Here is a 19,881-nt window from a genome sequence, read left to right on the forward strand (position 1 = left end):
TTTCTCTGATTAGTGACATTGAGCATCTTTTCATATGTCTATTGACCATCTGTATGTCCTCTTTGCAGAAGGGTCTATTTAGGTACTTCGCCCATTTTTTAATTGAATTTTTTTTATGTTGAGTTGTATAAGTTCTTTATAAATTTTGGTTATTAATCCCTAATCAGATGTATCATTGGTGAATATGTTTCCCCATTCAGTGCGTTGTCTTTTCATTTTGTTGGTAGTTTCCTTTGCTGTGCAGAAACATTCTAGTTTGATGTAGTCTTATTTGTTTATTTTTTCTTTTGTTTCCTTTGCCAAAGGAGACATATTGGGAAAAAAAGTTACTAAAAGAAATGTCTGGTGTTTTTTCTTTTCTCTGCCATTGTGGTGCGTGCGGTTGTTTCTTCTTTGCCATGTCTTCTCACAAGACTTTTATAATCAAGATGTTCCTGGCCAAAAACCAAAAGCTGAATCAGCCTATTCCCCAATGCATTCGGATGAAAACTGGTAATAAAATCAAGTTACAAGTCTAAGAGGAGACATTGGAGAAACAAACTGGGTCTGTAAGGAACCACACATGAGATGGCTCACATTATGCTGTATGCATGTTGCCTGCATCTTACCAAATCACTGAAAAGAGCACTGTTGGGACAGTTGGGTGTTTTAATTGCGAAATTATTGGAAAAATGGTTCTTGTCTATGATTTTTTTTCTGCAATAGGAGGTGTTTCAGTAAAAAATGTGAGACCTTTTAAATTGAAAAACAAAAAAGAAAGAAAGAAATGTCTGAGACTTACTGCCTAAATCTTCTTCTATGATTTTTATGGTATTGAGTCTTACATTTAAATCCCTAATACATTTTGAGTTTATTCTTGTATATGGTGTGAGAAGGTGGTCTAGTTTATTTTTGGCAAATATGTCCAATTTCCACAACACCATTTATTGATTAGACTGTCTTTACCCCATTGTATGTTCTTGTTTTCTTTGTCAAATATTAACTGACCTATAGGCATGGGTTTATATCTGGGCTTTCTATTCTGTTCCTTCAATCCATATGTCTGTTTTTATGCTCATATCATGCTGTTTTGATTACTACTGCTTTGTATTATAGTTTGATTCCAGGTAGTGTGATTCCTCCAACTTTGTTCTTCTTTCTCAAGAATGCTGTGGTGGCCCTGGCTAATTGGCTCAGTGGTAGAGCATCAACTTGGCATGTGGAAATCCTGGGTTTGATTCCCAGTCAGGGCACACAGGAAAAGTGACCATCTGCTTCTCCCCTCCCTTCTTTCCCTCCTGCAGCTATGGCTCAATTGATTCAAGTGGGTTGGGCCCAGGCACTGAGGATGGCTCCGTGGAGGCTCCACCTCAGGTGTTAAAAATAGCTTGGTTAAAAAAAAAAAATAGCTTGGTTGCGAGCATGGCCCCAGATAGGCAGAGCATCAGCCCCAGTTGGGGGTTGCTGAGTGGATCCCGGTTGAGGTACATGAGGGAGTCTGTCTCTCTCCCCTCTTCTCACTGAAAAAAAAAAAAAAAAAAAGATTGCTGTGGCTATTTGTGGTCTTTTGTGGTTCCATATAAATTTTTGGATTATTTTTTCTAGTTCTCTGAAGTACACCATTGATATGTTGATAGGAATTATGTTGAATCAATAGATTGCTTTGAGTAGTATGGACATTTTAACAATGTTAATTCTTTTACTTATTTATTTATTTAAGTGAGGAGAAAGAGAGATAGAGTGAGCCGGGGGTAAGGAGCAGGAAGTACCAATTCCCATATGTGCCTTATTGGACAAACCTGGGGTTTCAAATCGGCCATTTCATCATTCCAGGTTGATGCTTTATCCACTGTGCCACCACAGGTCAGGTCAACAATGTTAATTCTTTATTCATGAGCATGGAATATGCTTCCATTTATTTGTGTCTTCTTAAATTTCTTTCTTTAGTGTCTTATAATTTCTGAGTACAGGTCTTTTTACTTTCTTGGTTAAAATTATTTCTAAGTGTTTTTTTATGCAATTGTAAATAGAATTTTGTTTTCTTAGTTTTCCTTTCTGATAGTTCATTATTGATGTATAAAAATACAACTGATTTCTGGATATTTATTTTGTGTACTGTTACTTTATTGAACTTATCAGTTTCAGTAGTTTTTTAGCATAAGGTTCTCTATATCTAGTATCATGTCATCTGCAAATGAAATATCAGTAGTTTTATTATCATTCTCTATTCTTCTCCATGTCTCCCTCTTCTTGGTTTTCATTTATTTTATTTTTTTATTCAGTGAGAGGAGGAAAGGCAGAAACAGAATCATGCATGTGTCCTGCGTGGGATCCACCTGGCAAGCCCAGTAGGGGGTGATGCTCTGCCCATCTGGAGCATTGCTCCATTGCTCCACAACCAAGCTATTTTTAGCACCTGAGGTGGAGGCTATGGAGCCATCCTCAGTGCCTGGGGACATCTTGCTCCAATGGAGCCATGGCTGCAGGAGGAGGGGGAGAGAGACAGAGAGAGAGAGAGAGAGAGAGAGAGAGAAGTGAGAGGGGGAGGTGTGGAGAAGCTGATGGGTACTTCTGTGTGTCCTGATTGGGAATCAAACCCAGGGCATCCACATGCTGTGCTGGTGCTCTACCACTGAGTCAACCAGCCAGGGCCTGTTCTTGGTTTTCAAAGCCATTCTATTCCATCCAAAAACATTTGTTGAGTGCCAGTAAGTGCCAGGCCCTATGTTAAGGGCAGAGGATATAGTGGTGGAAAAGTCTGCTATCAAGAAGTGTACAATCTGGTGGGAAAGACAGGATATAAACACATGAATACTGTGACAGTGAGGCACAAAGATGAGCAAGTCCAGGGAATACTTTGCAAAGGACAAAATAACATTTGAGCAAACCACTCAAGCACAAATGTGAGCTCAATAGGTATACAAGGACAGAAAGGGGAAGGACCAGGTCATTCCAGGCAGAAAGGAAAATGTGAAATAAAGAACTAGCCTGACCTGTAGTGGTGCAGCAGATAAAGCTTTGATTTGGAACACTGAGGTCACCAGTTCAAATCCCTGGGCTTGTCCGATTAAGGTACATACAGGAAGCAACTACTATGAGTAGATGTTTCCCACTTCTCCCCACTCCTTCTCACTCTCTTGCTCTCTTTCCCTCTCTCCAAAAATCAATAAATATTTCTTTAATAAAAAACAAACTAAAATTTATTGAGCACTGCTAGGTGTCAGATAGATACTAAGTGTTTTGTATGTATTAACTGATTTAACATTCTTATTCTACACTATGAGGTAATGCTACCATTACCCTAATTTTACACAAAAGGAAATTGGCAAAGTTAAGTTGCCCAAGGTCCGTTATTTAATAAGTTCTGTAGAAAGGGTTCACCCAATTCTACTATGGGGGTGGAGGGAAGGGTTACCCACACCAAGAGTGTTCTGACAGTAGTTGGGTGTCCTGCAATTCAATTCAATTCTGACACTATCTACCTAGAAATAGTGTCAGAAAACACAGGTTGGGCGTTCAGTCATACAAGACTGCCACCCCCACCACATCCTCACCTTTCAGATGCTAGTTGCAAGTCCAGATTTTCACTGAGCTTCTGACCAATCAGCTATAGATTAGAGGTTCCCACCACCCCTCACTTGGATTTGATTGGTTTGGTAGGGCAGCTCATAGAATTGAGAGAATCATTTTACTTACCAGATTACCAATTCATTATGAAAAGATGTGGCCCTGGCTGGTTGGCTCAGTGGTAGAGCATCAGCCTGGCGTGCAGAAGTCCTGGGTTCGATTCCTGGCCAGGACACACAGGAGAAGCGTCCATCTGCTTCTCTACCCCTCCCCATCTCCTTCCTCTCTGTCTCTCTCTTCCCCTCCTGCAGCTGAGGCTCCATTGGAGCAAAGTTTGCCCGGGCGCTGGGGATGGCTCTGTGGCCTCTGCCTCAGGCGCTAGAATGGCTCTGGTCGCAACAGAGCGATGCCCCAAATGGGCAGAACATCACCCCCTGGTGGGCGTGCCAGGTGGATCCCGGTCGGGCGCATGCAGGAGTCTGTCTGACTGCCTCCCAGTTTCCAGCTTCAAAAATACAAAAAAAAAAAAAAAAAAAAAGGCCTAGCGTGCAGAGGACCCGGGTTCGATTCCCGGCCAGGGCACACAGGAGAAGCGCCCATTTGCTTCTCCACCCCTCCGTCGCGCTTTCCTCTCTGTCTCTCTCTTCCCCTCCCGCAGCCAAGGCTCCATTGGAGCAAAGATGGCCCGGGCGCTGGGGATGGCTCTGTGGCCTCTGCCTCAGGCGCTAGAGTGGCTCTGGTCGCAACATGGTGACGCCCAGGATGGGCAGATTATCGCCCCCTGGTGGGCAGAGCATAGCCCCTGGTGGGCGTGCCGGGTGGATCCCGGTCGGGCGCATGCGGGAGTCTGTCTGACTGTCTCTCCCCGTTTCCAGCTTCAGAAAAATGAAAAAAAAAAAAAAAAAGAAAAGATGTAATTCAGGAACAGCCAGATGGAATAGATGCACAGGGTAAGGCAGGGTGAAAGGTCACTGAGCTTCAATGCCCTTTCTTACTTTTTTTTTTTACATTTTTATTTATTCATTTTTTTTAGAGAGAGGAGACACAGAGAGAGAAAGAGACAGAGAGAGGAAAGAGATAGAAAGAACAGAGGGAGGAGCAGGAAGCATCAACTCCCATATGTGTCTTGACCAGGCAATCCTGGGGTTTTGAATCAGCAACCTCAGCATTCCAGGTCGACGCTTTTACCCACTGCGCCACCACAAGTCAGGCTCAATGCCCTTTCTGAGCATACCACTTTCCCCAAATGTCCATGTGTTTAGTAACCCAGGAACTCTCCAAACCCTATCCTTGGAGGCTTCATTACCTAGTCATGATTGACTAGATCATTGGCCATTGTGATTGATTCAACCTCCAGGCACCCTCCCCGTCCCCAGAGGTCATGGGTAGGACTAAAATTTTCAATCCTCTAATTACTCTCTTGGCTTCCCTTGCAACCTACCCCTATCCTTAGGTGCTTTCCAAAAGTCAGTTTGTTAACACAACCAAAGACACATTTATGCTCTCATCGCTTAGGAAATTCCAAGGTTTGGGGAGCTCTGAGCCGGAAACTATGGATGAAAACCAAATATATATGAGAAATAGGCCCTGGCCGGTTGGCTCAGTGGTAGAGTGTCAGCCTGGCATGCAGGAGTCCCAGGTTCGATTCCCGGCCAGGGCACACAGGAGAAGCACCCATCTGCTTCTCCACACCCCCTCTCCCTCCTCCCTCCTCTCTGTCTCTCTCTTCCCCTCCTGCAGCCAAGGCTCCACTGGAGCAAAAAGTTGGCCTGGGCACTGAGGATGGCTCTGTGGCCTCTGCCTCAGGCGCTAGAGTGGCTCTGGTCGCGACAGAGCGACGCCCCGGATAGGCAGAGCATCGCCCTCTGGTGGGCGTGCCGGGTGGATCCCGGTCGGGTGCATGCGGGAGTCTGTCTGACTGCCTCCCTGTTTCCAACTTCAGAAAAATACAAAAAAAAAATAAATATATATATATATGTATATATGTATATGTATATGTATATGTATATGTATATGTATATATATGAGAAATATATTTTGGTAATCTGAATGACCAAATATGTATTTCTTATAAATCACAACATCATGTGTAGCTGGGATTCAAATTCAGGCAGTCTGGCTTCAGTATCTACTTAAAAAAAATTTCCAGGCCTGTGCCACTCCCTGTCTTCCTTAGTCATGCATTAGCCCATAAATTGATTAAATCTTAAAGCCAGAAGGGACCTTAGGTAATCTAGTCCAGTGTTTTTCAACTGCTGGTCTATGGACCATGTGGGTCCACTAGAAATTTCATGCCAGTCTGCCAAAAGTTAACCACTCTGATGTTGAATGAAGATTATAGACCCGATGATCTTAGTAAAATTCACTTATGCTCATGGTGATTGCCACTTAGCCTGTATCATTGATGAAAATACTATTGATAGGCCCTGGCCAGTTGGCTCAGTGGTAGAGCGTCGGGCTGGCATGCAGGAGTCCCAGGTTAGATTCCTGGCCAGGGCACACAGGAGATGTGCCCATCTGCTTCTCCACCCCTCCCCCTCTCCTTCTTCTCTGTCTCTCTCTTCCCCTCCCGCAGCCAAGGCTCCACTGGAGCAAAGTTGGCCCAGGCGCTGAGGATGGCTCCATGGCCTCTGCCTCAGGCGCTAGAATGGCTCTGGCTGCGACAGAGCGATGCCCCAGATGGGCAGAGCATCGCCCCCTGGTGGGCATGCCGGGTGGATCCCGGTCGGGTGCATGCGGGAGTCTGTTTGCCTCCCCATTTCCAACTTCAGAAAAATACAAAAAAAAAAAAAAGAAAAGAAAATACTATTGAGGTTGTCTTAGATATCTTTGGAACTTGTAGGCTCAAACAACCTTTTCTTTTCTTTTTTTAAGATTTTTTTATAGAGAGAGGATAGGGGGTGGGCGGGAAGTATCAACTCATAGTTGCTCCACTTTAGTTTTTCATTGATCGCTTGTTTCATGTGCCTTGACCGGGCAAGCACAGGGTTTCAAACCAGTGACCTCAGCAGTCCAGGTTGATGCTCTATCCACTGTGCCACCACAGGCCAGGCTCCTTCAAGCAGTCTTTTGCACCATGCAGAGCATTTACAAATCATGTGCAATAGAGAAAAAGCATTTGGACAAACTTTTGTAGTATTCAATGCATTGTGCATGTGAAGTTTGGAAACCAAGCACCAGCTTGTACCACTTCACACTGTTATGTGTGGTAAGATAAAACTTTATTCGTTGCATGTTTCCGTTTCCAACTGGTTTCTATCTGCAGAAAGGGTGAAAACTACTGATCTAGTCAAGTGGTTCTCACATAAGAAAATTATGCATTAGGACTTACTGGAGAGGCTTTAAAAAATACCAATGCCTAGCACTGCTGAACACTCTCCTCAAACCACACTGAAGGAATCACTATATTCTCCTTCTTTTATTTTTTTATTTTAAAAAATTTTGTTAAAATATACATAACATAATCTAACCATTTTAAATATACACTTTAAAGGCATTAATTACCTTCACAATATTGTGTTACCATCACCACTGTTTCTGAAACTTTTTCATTACCCCAAACAGAAACTCTATAATCATTAAGACAAATGCCCATTACCCTCCCTCCAGGCCCTGTAGCCTTTAATCTATTTTGTTTTATGAAATTTGCCTATTCTAAGTATCTAAGTGGAATCAAACAATACTTGTCTTTTTGTGTCTGGCTTATTTCAGTTAGCACAATGTCTTCAAGGTTCATCCATATTGTGGGTATGTATTGGGACTTTAGTCCTTTTTATGGCTGAATAATATCTGTATGGATATATCATAAAAACTTCATTCACTGATTTGAGAGAGAAAAACATCAATTTGTTGTTCCACCTATTCATATATTCATTGGCTGACTCTTGTTTGTTCCCTGACTGGGGACCGAACCTACAATGTTGGCATATCAGGATGATGCTCTTAACTAACTGAGCTACCAAGCCTGGATTTATATCATATTTTCTTGAAGGAACCACTATTTTATAAGTATTTATAAAAACTTAATTATGCCATACACAAAATGACAAAAGGAGGCAGAGGAACAATGCCAAATTGATTGGCTTTTGAAAGTGATATATATTTAAAAACAGGGAAAAAGGCCTAGAGGAGTGAAAATGTGTACAATTTAGTTTGGACGGTAGGATGCCGGGTTTTAGAGTAAGAATCTTAGTGACAGAGGTGGTCATGTGATTGAGGCTTTTCTCCTACATTCTACACAGATATTTTGCATTCATCACCACTGTTTCCTATCAGAGAACTTAATGATTCCAGGAAAATGAAAATAGTTTCTTTATTTTATTTATTTATTTATTTTAGCGAAGTGAGGCAGGGAGGCCAAAAGACAGACTCCTGCATGTGTCCCAACTGGGATCTACCCAGCAAGCCTCCTGCAAGGCGATGCTCTGCCCATCTGGGGTTGTTGCCCTGTTGCTTGGCAACTGAGCCATCTCAGTGCCTGAGGTGAGGCCATGGAGCCATCCTCAGTGGCTTGGGCCAACTTGCTCAAAAAATTCGACCATGGCTGTGGGAGGGGTGGAGGAGGAGAGAGAGAGAGAGAGAGTGAGAGAGAGAGAGAGAGAGAGAGAGAGGAGGAGAGGGGAGGGTGGAGAAGTAGATGGTCACTTCTCCTGTGTGCCCTAACCGGATTCAAACCCGGGACTTCCATACACCAGCTGATTCTCTACTGCTGAGCCAAGTGGCCAGGGCCAAAATATTGGGTTGGGGAATAAGTTCGTAGCGTTTTTACCGGAAGACTTTTATTTAAACAAAAAACAATAATTATGTCAATAAGTTAATCAATTATATATTCGCCGTTGCTGTTTACAACCTCTTCCCACCTCTCGACCAATTTGTTGATGCCATTGCACCAAAAATCACCTGGTCTGGTGTCAAAGAAGTTGTTGAGCCAGTTTTTAAGGACCTCTTTGTTATCGAAGATAACGCTCTTCATATGGTTTGACAGGGAGCAGAAAAGATGGTAATTGGTCAGTGCAAGGTCCGGAGAATACGGCGAATGCTGAAGGACCTCCCATTCGAGCTCTTGGAGTGCGGCTTTGACGACTTGTGCAACATGTGGCCTGGCGTTGTCGTGAAGGAGTATGGTTTGACCATGTCGATCAGGTCTTTTCAGTCGAATAGCCTCATTCACGCGGTGTAGCTGGGCAATGTAGAGCTCCTTGTTGACCGTAGCATTCTTTTCGAGCATTTCCCAGTTCTTCATCGAATTCAGAAGGCCTTCCGCTGCGGCACGTGTCATCGACGTCAAAGTCGCCATTTTTGAACTTTGCAAACCATTTCCGTGCTGTAGACTCGCCTATGACACCTTCTTCATACACGTCACAAATGTCCTGGGCTGCTCTGGCAGCTTTTTGACCTTGATGAAAAGCAAAAGAAGAGCAGGTGTCGAAAATGTTGATTTTTGCCTCCTGGGTATTCCATTTCTAAGCCTCAAAACTAATAAAAAATTAAATAACTCAAAAATACAATTAACATAGTTCTGTAGAGCAGAAAGAGTTTTATCGAATGAATACTTACCCTTTGCCAAACAGCAAACAAATCGTTGTAAAAGAAAATATAAAAACGCTACGAACTTATTCCCCAACCCAATAGTTTCATTTTTGAAAGAGAGCTAAGAAGTATATTCTTTTCCCGTTAAAGCAGTGGACTTTTACACAAAGATACAGACTTGAAGAATTTTTAATAAAGCACTAGCAAACTAAATGCTGCCTATAGTCCTCCTGATCCTCATGAGTTGTAGTGGGGGAGAGAAAAATCCCTATTCTAAGAGAGTTCTTAAGAGTTACTGGTATGCTTTATCATCATTCCAGACAGGGTTTAGCACAGGAGTTGGGAACCTTTTTGGCTGAGAGAGCCATGAATGCCACATATTTTAAAATGTAATTCTGTGAGAGCCATACAATATCTTTAACACTATATACAAGTAAATGTCTGCATTTTATGTAAGACCAATACTCTTAAAGTACAATAAGTCTGAATTCTTTTTAATAACGTTGTTATACTGTTGCTAACCAATGATGAATAAAGTACTTCTTACCATTAACATAACTTCTGGTGCTGCATGGTTTTGCTGATGGCTTTGTATTCTGCTTGATACGTGGTGAGGTTAAGCTTCATGCAGGCGTTGAGACTACCATCTGTTAAATGTGATTGTAGGTTGGTCCTAACATTCTTTAGATGTGAGAAAGACTGCTCACATGCATACATAGAGTCAAACATTGTCAGTACAGCAATACTCACACGCTGCAGTGTGTAGTATGTGACAGGAAGCATGTTCCAAGTTTTGACAGTCAGCTGATCCGCGGTTGAAGTTTTTTCATTTCTCTCCACTTGTGTTTGTTCGCCAACTCCGCTTGCTGTCGTGCAAGTCTTTCCAAATCTTCATTCAGTGACTTGAACTTATTCACCCACATATCTGAGGCCTTCAGGTCAGCAGCTTGTAGCTCAAAATCTCTGATGGAGACACCGGGGATGTAACCCAGGTCGGTGCTGTACACTGCACACTCCTGTGGATGGGTGATGAACTTAAAAAGACAAGTGCGCTCACGAAATTATCCAAAGCATGCTTTGAATGACTGCAGGAGATTAAATGTGAAGTCCGCTAGGTGTTGGAGATCAAGATGTTGAGCAGGGTCACTTGCTGTGCATGCATCTTTAAACTCTCCCAGTTTTTCAAAGTGTAGTAAACGACCTGTTTCAATGTCGGTGATGAAGAGTTCCAGCTTGTTTTCAAATGCAAACACTGCTTGTTGAAGGGATAAGACTATATTTCCAACGCCTTGCATTTTCACATTGAGCTGGTTCAGATGTTCAGTCATGTCCACGAGATAGTAGAACTTCAGGAGCCCCTCAGTGTTAGCTAACTCAGGATGCTTGATGTTTTTCATTTCAAGAAAAGTCCAGATTTTGCTCAGACAAGCTGCGAAACGGCTGAGTACCTTCCCTCTTGACAACCAACGCACCTTGCTGTGCAGAAGCAGACCAGGATAATTATTCCCAACTTCATCCAGCAGTGTTTTAAATTGGCGATCATTTAAAGCTTGGGCAACAATAAAGTTGACCACCTGAATGACCAGTGACATCACCTCACCAAGCTGCTCAGCACACATCTGAGCACAAAGCGCCTCCTGATGTAGGATGTAGTGAAAACTTAGGATGGGTCTCTTTTCATGTTCACTAAGAAGTGCTATGAATCCTCTGTTTTTCCCCACCATGCACGGAGCACCATCAGTACACACCGAAATAAGTTTATCCATCGGTAGATTTTTTCTTTAGCGAACTCAGTGAAAGACTTGAATAAATCCTCCCCTCTTGTTGTCTCTTTCATAGGCAAAACAGCAAAAAAAAAAAAAAAAAAAAGAATGGTGCTGCATTTATGTCCTTCCACTTGTGTTGCCTCAATTTGATTTGCCATCATGATGGTATGATCATGAACAGTTCTTGCTGACAGAGGCATTTTTATTCATTTGATTATCTTGTTTTTATCTGAAAAGTTGTCACAAAATTCATTGGCAACATCAAGCATGAATGTTTTGGCATACTCCCCATTTGTGAATGGCTTTCCGTTTCTCACAATTGCTAAAGCACCAGCAAAGCTAGCTGAATTCCAGTCACCTTGTTGGGTCCAAACATGGAGTTGCTGCCAACTAGCTTGCATTCTGCACAGTAGCTCTTGACATACTTTCTTCCTGCTGTCCCCCACTCGATGTTTCGATGCAAATGTAGTATGGCATGTGTCAAAGTGCCGCTTTATATTTGACCGTTTCATTGATGCAATTTTATCATTGCATATTAGACACCCTGCAGAACCTGCTCTCTCCACAAAGGCGAATTCCTTTGTCCATTCCTGCTGAAAAGTACAATACTCTGCATCTTTTTTTCTTTTAGCCATCTTCTTCGTCAAAAGGGTTTCTGCAATTAGCTAGCTGACTACTTGATTAAAAGGAGGGAAGTTTACTTCCTGACCTCACAATGACCCATGTACGTTATGCATTATCCAATAAAAATTTGGTGTTGTTCCAGAGGACAGCTGTGATTGGCTCCAGCCACCTGCAACCATGAACATGAGCGGTAGGAAATGAATGGATTGTAATACATGAGAATGTTTTATATTTTTAACGTTATTTTTTTTATTAAAGATTTGTCTGCGAGCCAGATGCAGCCATCAAAAGAGCCACATCTGGCTCATGAGCCATAGGTTCCTGACCCCTGGTTTAGCATAAGGAGGGTAGAATCATGCTGATAGCCTTTGGGGTCTCAGAACATAGACCCCTTTTCTTTTTTCTTTTTTTCCCCTTTACAGAGACAGAAAGAGGGATAGACAGGGACAAACAGACAGGAACAGAGAGATGAGAAGCATGAATCATTAGTTTTTCATTGCACGTTGCAACACCTTAGTTGTTCATTGATTGCTTTCTCATATGTGCCTTGACCGCGGGCCTTCAGCAGACCGAGTAACCCCTTGCTTGAGCCAGCGATCTTGGGCTCAAGCTGGTGAGCTTTTTGCTCAAACCAGATGAGCCCACGCTCAAGTTGGCGACCTCAGGGTTTTGAACCTGGGTCTTCTGCATCCCAGTACGATGCTCTATCCACTGCGCTACTGCCTGGTGAGGCCATGGACCCATTTTCATCAGTTTGGAGGAAGGAATGGCTTATGTCAGCAGTCTCAGGAGATACATTTAAAAGCACAGATACTATCTATACCAGGGGTCCCCAAACATTTTACACAGGGGGCCAGTTCACTGTCCCTCAGACCGTTGGAGGGCCAGACTATAAAAAAAACTATGAACAAATCCCTATGCACACTGCACATATCTTATTTTAAAGTAAAAAAAACAAAACGGGAATACAATATTTAAAATAAAGAACAAGTAAATTTAAATCAACAAACTGACCAGTATTTCAATGGGAACTATGCTCCTCTCACTGACCACCAATGAAAGAGGTGCCTCTTCCAGAAGTGCAGTGGGGGCCGGATAAATGGCCTCAGGGGGCTGCATGCGGCCCGCGGGCCGTAGTTTGGGGATCCCTGATCTATACTCTTATATCTTATATCCTGAAAAGATGGTTTTTGGATCCTCCTTTTCAGGTGACCAGTCAGGTGTAGTCTTTTCTACACCTGAAACATTTAGGGCAACAATGTTTAAGCAAATTGGGGTTACAAAGTTTTCTAGGGGTAGCCTGTTCAGCTCTAAGGTTAGTAACCCATCAGCTCTTTAGTATCAAATATCATATTAGTGCCTAGATATAAACCACTATATTATAATCAAGTTACACTAGCCAGCTTAAATCTAAGACTGTTTATTATTATTATTATTTTAGGGATCAGTCTAGTAACTAAAAAAACTCTTATTACCAAGTGATATTTGCCTTGGGTACCATAAACGGATTGTCTTAAGAATTTCTACCAAGACATTAGGGATGTCAGTGTCAATTTTCTCAACCTTAAGAGTGAAGTGATCTTCAACCTTATATTGTTGGATGTAGCCTAGGAAACAAACAGTGCCTCCTTTGTACAAAAAATATTGGTTTCAGGCTCCCCACACTGAATTGTACCCAAGCAGACACCAAACTAAGCATCCGTTTAATTCATTTGTGTACAGCATTTCAGGCTGATACATTTGTAGCCTGCCAGGCTGGTCCACTGGTCTTTTGTTTCACATTCCCTCACTTAGCTGAGTTGCTCTATACAGCTGAAATGGACATCTCTGCCTTAGAGGACACCTCCCTATATATACCCTTACCAGAGGAACTAAAATGGTGGGATCAGTTCAGACCCTTAGTCTTTGTGAGGGAGAGGATGTTGAGATAGTACATTAGGTAGGACAACTCTGAGCAGATGGTACTGAACTGTACAGTGGTTTTGCATAGGAGAGATATCAAAACACTGGAAGTGTATAATCCATAAAAAGACTGATTTAGAAGAGTTGAGTCAAAAGATCCCAACAATTATCATCTAAAACTCTCTTAAAAGACATAATTATCATTTCAGTTGGTGACAGAGCCAGAACTCAAAACCAACATTTCTGATTCTTAAAATTTCTTATCTCTAATAAAAAAATCCCTCCCCCCGTTACTTAACTAATCATTCCAGATGCTTCCATTCCCAGTTTGGGGATCCTCTACACATGGAAACCTCCTAAGGTCCCTAATATTTGGGTTAGATGCTCTTTGTGCACTCCAACAGCTCTCTGTGCTCCATGTAGTTGCTTGCATTAACTTATTAAAATATTAAATTTGAATTTGTCTCTTCCACTAATCTGTAAGCTCCATGAATACAGGGACCATGCCTGTTTTATTTTTTATTCTTTTTAAAAAATTTTTAATGGAATCTATATATTTATTAATTTTAATTTATTGTGTTAACATGGATTCAAGTGTCCTACTAAATATAACTCCCTTACCCCCATTCCCTTGTCCCCCATTATCCCCCCTTTACCCCCTTCCCCCTTACTTCCTCCCCCCTTCCCTGGGGGATTTGCTGTCCTGTTATCTGTATCTGTGTTATGACTATATAATTTCACTAATCCCTCACCTTCTCTGATCTCATCACCTCATTTCCTTTCCCTCTGACAGCTGTCCCTCTGTTCCCTGTGTCCCTGCCTCTGCCTCTATTCCGTTACTCAGTTCACTTTATTCATAAGATTCCACATATAAGTGAGGTCATATGATATTTTCTTTCTCTGCCTGGCTTATTTCACTTAGCATAATAATCTCCAGGTCCATCCATGCCACTGCAAAAAGTAAGACTGTCTTCTTTTTCACGGCCATGTAGGATTCCATTGTGTGTACGTACCACAGCTTTTTAACCCACTCTTCATATTTATTCAGTCTAGCAAGGTGCTAGGCTAAGGTACCTCAGTATTTATTGAAAGTCTCACATGTTGAAAGCTCATATGTTAAAAAATAAAAGAACTAGTCAGGATTCCAACGTTCAAGAATTGTATTCACAAAGGCTGAAATTAAATGAAAAATAGAAAGACTGAAGAAGATTCCTTTAGTATAAGACGGCTTTTGCGTCAATGGAACACACTATAACATTAATGGTGTTGAGAAATGCTGGAATATATCTTTTGTAGACTAATCCATTGACAAATGAACAAAAATTGTACAGTGAAAATAATTTAAGGCATGCAGTTGGACTAGGATTAAGTACATTAATATATGCCTAACAGGATGCTGAATAAAACTTTCCTCTTACATTAGAATTAGCATCCAGGATCCCACAATGGAGGACAAAGTGTCCCACTTTCAAAAGCCAATCAATTAGGGCCAGATATGAGAGGCCTTCTATTTCTATTTTATTTTATTAAATTTAATGCAGTGACATTGATAAATCAGGGTACATATGTTGAGAGAAAACATCTCCAGATTATTTTGAGATTTGATTATGCTGTATACCCCTCACCCAAAGTCAAATTGTCTTCCGTCACCTTCTGTCTGGTTTTCTTTGTGCCCCTCCCCTCCTCCCACCCACCGCCTCTCCTTCCCGCCCCATCTCTCCCCACCCCACCACCCCGTTACCATCACATTCTTGTCCATGTCTCTGAGTCTCATTTTTATGTTCCATCTATGTATAGATTCATATAGTTCTTAGTTTCTGTTTTACTTATTTCACTCCATATAATGTTATCAAGGTCCATCCATGTTATTGTAAATGATCCGATGTCATCATTTCTTATGGCTGAGTAGTATTCCATAGTATATATGTACCAAAGCTTTTTAATCCACTCGTCCTCTGACAGACACTTGGGCTGTTTCCAGATCTTCGCTATTGTGAACAATGCTGCCATAAACATGGGGGTGCATTTCTTCTTTTCAAACAGTGCTATGGTGTTCTTGGGGTATATTCTTAATAGTGGTATAGCTGGGTCAAAAGGCAGTTTGATTTTCAATTTTTTGAGGAATCTCCATACTGTTTTCCACAGTGGCTGCACCAGTCTGCATTCCCACCAGCAGTGCAGGAGGGTTCCCTTTCTCCACATCCTCTCCAGCACTTATTCTGTGTTGTTTTGTTGATGAGTGCCATTCTGACTGGTGTGAGGTGATATCTCATTGTGGTTTTAATTTGCATTTCTCTAATGATTAATGATATTGAGCATCTTTATTATATGTGGCTTAAGTGTCTGTTTGTCGCCGATAGCTTATTGGTTGCTTGCATAACTGTACTAGCCAATGGGGTGAAGTTGCCACAGCTGAACACAAATTGAGTGGGTCAGGGGGAAGGTGAACATTTGTTTGCATTGGCAATCATCTGCTTTTGAAACAATTTAAGGCTGAACGCAAATTGAGCGTGTCAGGGGGAAGGTGAACATTTGTTTGCATTGGCAATCATCTGTTTTACATAAAAACTACGTCTTAACATAATTTCTTTTAAGAATGCCTCCTAGAAAATACAGCACTGAAGAGGAGAGAAAAGGAGCTAAAGCTGCACAAAAACGGCTTTCTTGACAAAAAGAAACCACTGAGCAGAGAAAGACAAGGCTTGCTTCAGTCGCAGAGCAAATGCGTCTTTCTCAGCAAAATGAGACTGATGAGCATAGAGAAACAAGGCTTGCCTCAGATGCAAGACAAAAAAGCCTGTCTTGACAAAATGAGTCCCTTGAACAAAGGCAGGAGAGAAATGCAAAAAAATGACAGTAATGCTGACCGAAACGCAAAAAGGATGAAAACAATTTCAAATGGAGAAATTTTAATTTTTGAGCATTCCTCTGGTGACATGAATATTAAATGTGAACACTGTCCTTAAACTTCAAGTTAGAAACGAATCGATTTGACCGTGGCAAGAAAGGATTTTCTCAATGTTGCAAGTACAGAAACATTGTAGTTCCACTAATTGAGAATTATCCACCACTCTTGAATAAATTATTGACTAATCAGCATCCAAATAGCAAGCGGTGGCTCTTAAGAAATGTACTGCCAGTGGTTTCCTTCATTGCACTCTACTTTAAGCAATTAAGCAAGTAGAAGGGGGAAACCCCATGGGGCACTAAGCAAAGGGGCGTCCTCGCCGCCTGCCCTGGGTAATTCAGTTTGAATTAGCAGACACCTTTGCACAAATCATTTTAATTACAATTTATAATATCTAGAACAGCGGTCATTTTGTATGACCGCTGGGCTTTCTAGTTTTTTCATATGCCTATTGGCCATCTGTATGTCCTCTCTGGAGAAGTGTCTATTCATTTCTTTTTCCCATTTTTTGATTGGATTGTTTGTCTTCCTGGTGTTGAGATTTACAAGTTCTTTATAAATTTTGGTTATTAACCCCTTATCAGACGTATTGTCAAATATGTTCTCCCATTGTGTAGTTTGTCTTTTTATTCTGTTCTTATTGTCTTTAGCTGTGCAAAAGCTTTTTAGTTTGATATAGTCCCATTTGTTTATCCTGTCTTTTATTTCACTTGCCTGTGGAGATAAATCAGCAAATATATTGCTCCAAGAGATGTCGGAGAGCTTACTGCCTATGTTTTCTTCTAAGATGCTTATGGTTTCACGGCTTACGTTTAAGTCTTTTATCCATTTCGAGTTTATTTTTGTGTATGGTGTAAGTTGGTGGTCTAGTTTCATTTTTTTGCAGGTAGCTGTCCAATTTTCCCAACACCATTTATTAAAGAGGCTGTCTTTACTCCATTGTATTTCCTTAGAGAGGCCTTCTATTTTCACTATCAATGAGACCACTCCATGTTCCTATTTCTTAAAATACTGAGAATAATGGGGTGTTCCATTGTAGGTAACAAATCACCCCAAAGCTTGGGTAGCTGAAAACAGTGACAATCATTTTATTATCCGTCATTGTTTCTGTAGATCAGAAATTTGGAATGGAACTGCTGGATGATTCTGACACAGGGTCTCATACACTTGAAGTCAGATGGGTGGCTGGAGTTGGAACAGCAGGAGGCTGGAGCAGCTAGGGGCTGACAAGGCATTTCTCTCTTTTTGGTAGTCTTAGGACCTCTCTATATGGTTTCTCTACATGCACTAGTTTGAGATTCCTCACAGCATGGTGGCTTCAGAGCAGTCAGACTGCTCACTTGGTGGCTCAGAGCTCCAAGCACAAGTGTTGTAGCTATGAAGGCATAGCTATATCACCTTTAATAAGATCACAGAAGTCACAGTATGTCACTGCCATACTATTGGTTGAAACAGTCACAAAAGTCTGCCTACTTTAAATAGGAGTTGATATAGACCCTACCTCTCTGCTTAATAATATCAAATTCACATTTAAAAAAACAAACATGTAGTATGGGAGATAGATTTGTGGCTCTCTCTGTAAAACACAATCTGTCACAGGGATATTTATCTATTACAGGTCTTTGGTCAAAGAAAAATGTTGTGCTTTTTCCTTATAGTTGGGGAGAGTGATGTTCCCTCTTAAAGCTAACCGAGGGTGAAGGTTTTGTAATTGTTATATGCCACTGAGTCACCTCTGACTTCTGGTGATGCTATGAATGAGTGATGTCCACAATATCCTCTCCTCAACAGCCTTGCTCAGCTCCTGTATACTCAAGCTTATGGCTTCATTTATGGAGTCAATCTGTCTTATATTTGGTCTTCCTCTTTTCCTCCTGCCTTCTATTTTACCCAGAATTATCCTTTCCAGAGAACTTTGCCATCTCTTGATGTGCCTGAAGTAGGATAGCGTCAGTTTTGTCATTTTAACCTCTTATAGTGTTTCAGACTTAATTTGCTCTATGACTCACTTGTTCATTTTCTGGCAGTCCAGGGTATCCACAGAGCTCTCCAACATCATAGTTGAAACGAATCCATTTTCTCCCTATCAACCTTTGTCACTGTCCAACTTTCACATCTGTGCATAGCAACTGGAAATAAGAGGATGTGGATGATTTTATTCTTGGTCTCTAATGATATATCTTTGCTCTCGAAGATCTTTCCTAATTCTTACATTGCTGCTTGAGTCTCAGCCTTCTCTTGATTTCTTGACTGCAGTCATCATTTGAATTAATGACTGAACCAAAGTTAGCAAAATCTCTAATAATTTTGATGTCTTCATTGTTTGTGTTAAAGTTGTATGTTTTTTCTGTTGTCATGATTTTTGTCTTCTTGATGTTCAAATGCAGTCAGGGTAAAGGTTACCAGGTCATTATTCACAACGACTGCATGTGCCTCTTCATTCCCCAATTGGAAGTCTGCTTAGACAGCACATTTAAATTTGCTCTTTGCTTGCTTGAGCAGAGAAGAAAACTGGAAAGAACAGGGTTGTGGTGATCAGCCTGTATACTCACTGGAGTGGTAAGGATATGTGTTTCCTGAGGCTAAATGAATACTGTTGGTGCATGCCCAAAAGAGCTGCCCACCAGGTAAGAGGACCAAGCAGCAAAAATCTGTGGGCCATAAGCCCTTGGAAAGTAGGCTCTCCCACATCAGGGGTTTGAGCACTGGGGAGGCCCTACAGAGTTTACCCAAGAGAGCTTGTATTTGGAGCCTGCAACCTATAAGGTATAAATGGCCTATGAGAGTTACCAGAGAAACAAAGACAACAATCAGATAATTCCAACATGTATCAGAGTCAGGGTTGAACCTGAGACACAGAACCAGTAGGAGATTAATTACAAGGAATTGGCTTATGCAATTATAGGGGCTGGATAAACAAGTCTGACATCTGTAGGGCAGGCAGCTGGAAAAAGAAGATTAAGAGCATGTTGGAATGCCATGAGAATAGACTGAAATTTGTTGTCCACAAGCAGTAAGCAAAGAAAGGTCATAAGCAGGCTGGAACTTCAAGGGCTTGAACTGTTTGCAATCTCTGAGCTCAGGAAAAGCCTAAGCCCTCTTTTAAAGGGTTCACCAATTAGGTCATGCCCACCTAGGATAACTTTTTTTTGGTTTTTTATTTTTTTATTCAGTGAGAGGAGGGGAGGTAGAGAGACAGACTCCCATATGAGCCCCAACTGGGATCCACCTGGCAAGCCCACTAAGTGGTGATGCTCTGCCCATCTGGGCCATTACTCTGTTGCTTAGCAACCAAGCTCTTCTTAGTGCCTGAGGTGGAGGCCATGGAGCCATCTTCAGTGCCTGGGGCCAACTTGCTCGAATACAGCCATGGCTGAAGAAGGGGGGAGAGAGACAGAGAGGGAGAGGGGGAGAGAGAGAGAGAGAGAGAGAAAGAGAAAGAGAGAGAAAGAGAGAGAGAGAGAGAGGGAAAGAAGAAGAAGAAGAAGAACAACAACAACAACAACAACGACAACGAGGAATGGAGAAGCAGATGGGTGCCTCTCCTGTGTGCCCTGACTGGGAATTGAACCTGGGACATCCACATGCTGGGCCAATGCTCTACCA

At 41.8% G+C, this 19,881-nt stretch overlaps 1 protein-coding gene and 1 pseudogene across 2 annotated transcripts in view; both read left to right on the forward strand.

Annotated features, from left to right (window-relative positions):
- SLC35G2 (solute carrier family 35 member G2) overlaps positions 1-19,881 on the forward strand; it is a 70,537-nt gene that overhangs the window by 45,433 nt on the left and 5,223 nt on the right. The window lies entirely within an intron of this gene.
- Positions 379-552, forward strand: LOC136382323 (putative ribosomal protein eL39-like 5; annotated as a pseudogene).

This window comes from Saccopteryx leptura, chromosome 10 (assembly GCF_036850995.1).
Source record: "Saccopteryx leptura isolate mSacLep1 chromosome 10, mSacLep1_pri_phased_curated, whole genome shotgun sequence".
In the NCBI taxonomy this organism is placed as follows: domain Eukaryota; kingdom Metazoa; phylum Chordata; class Mammalia; order Chiroptera; family Emballonuridae; genus Saccopteryx; species Saccopteryx leptura.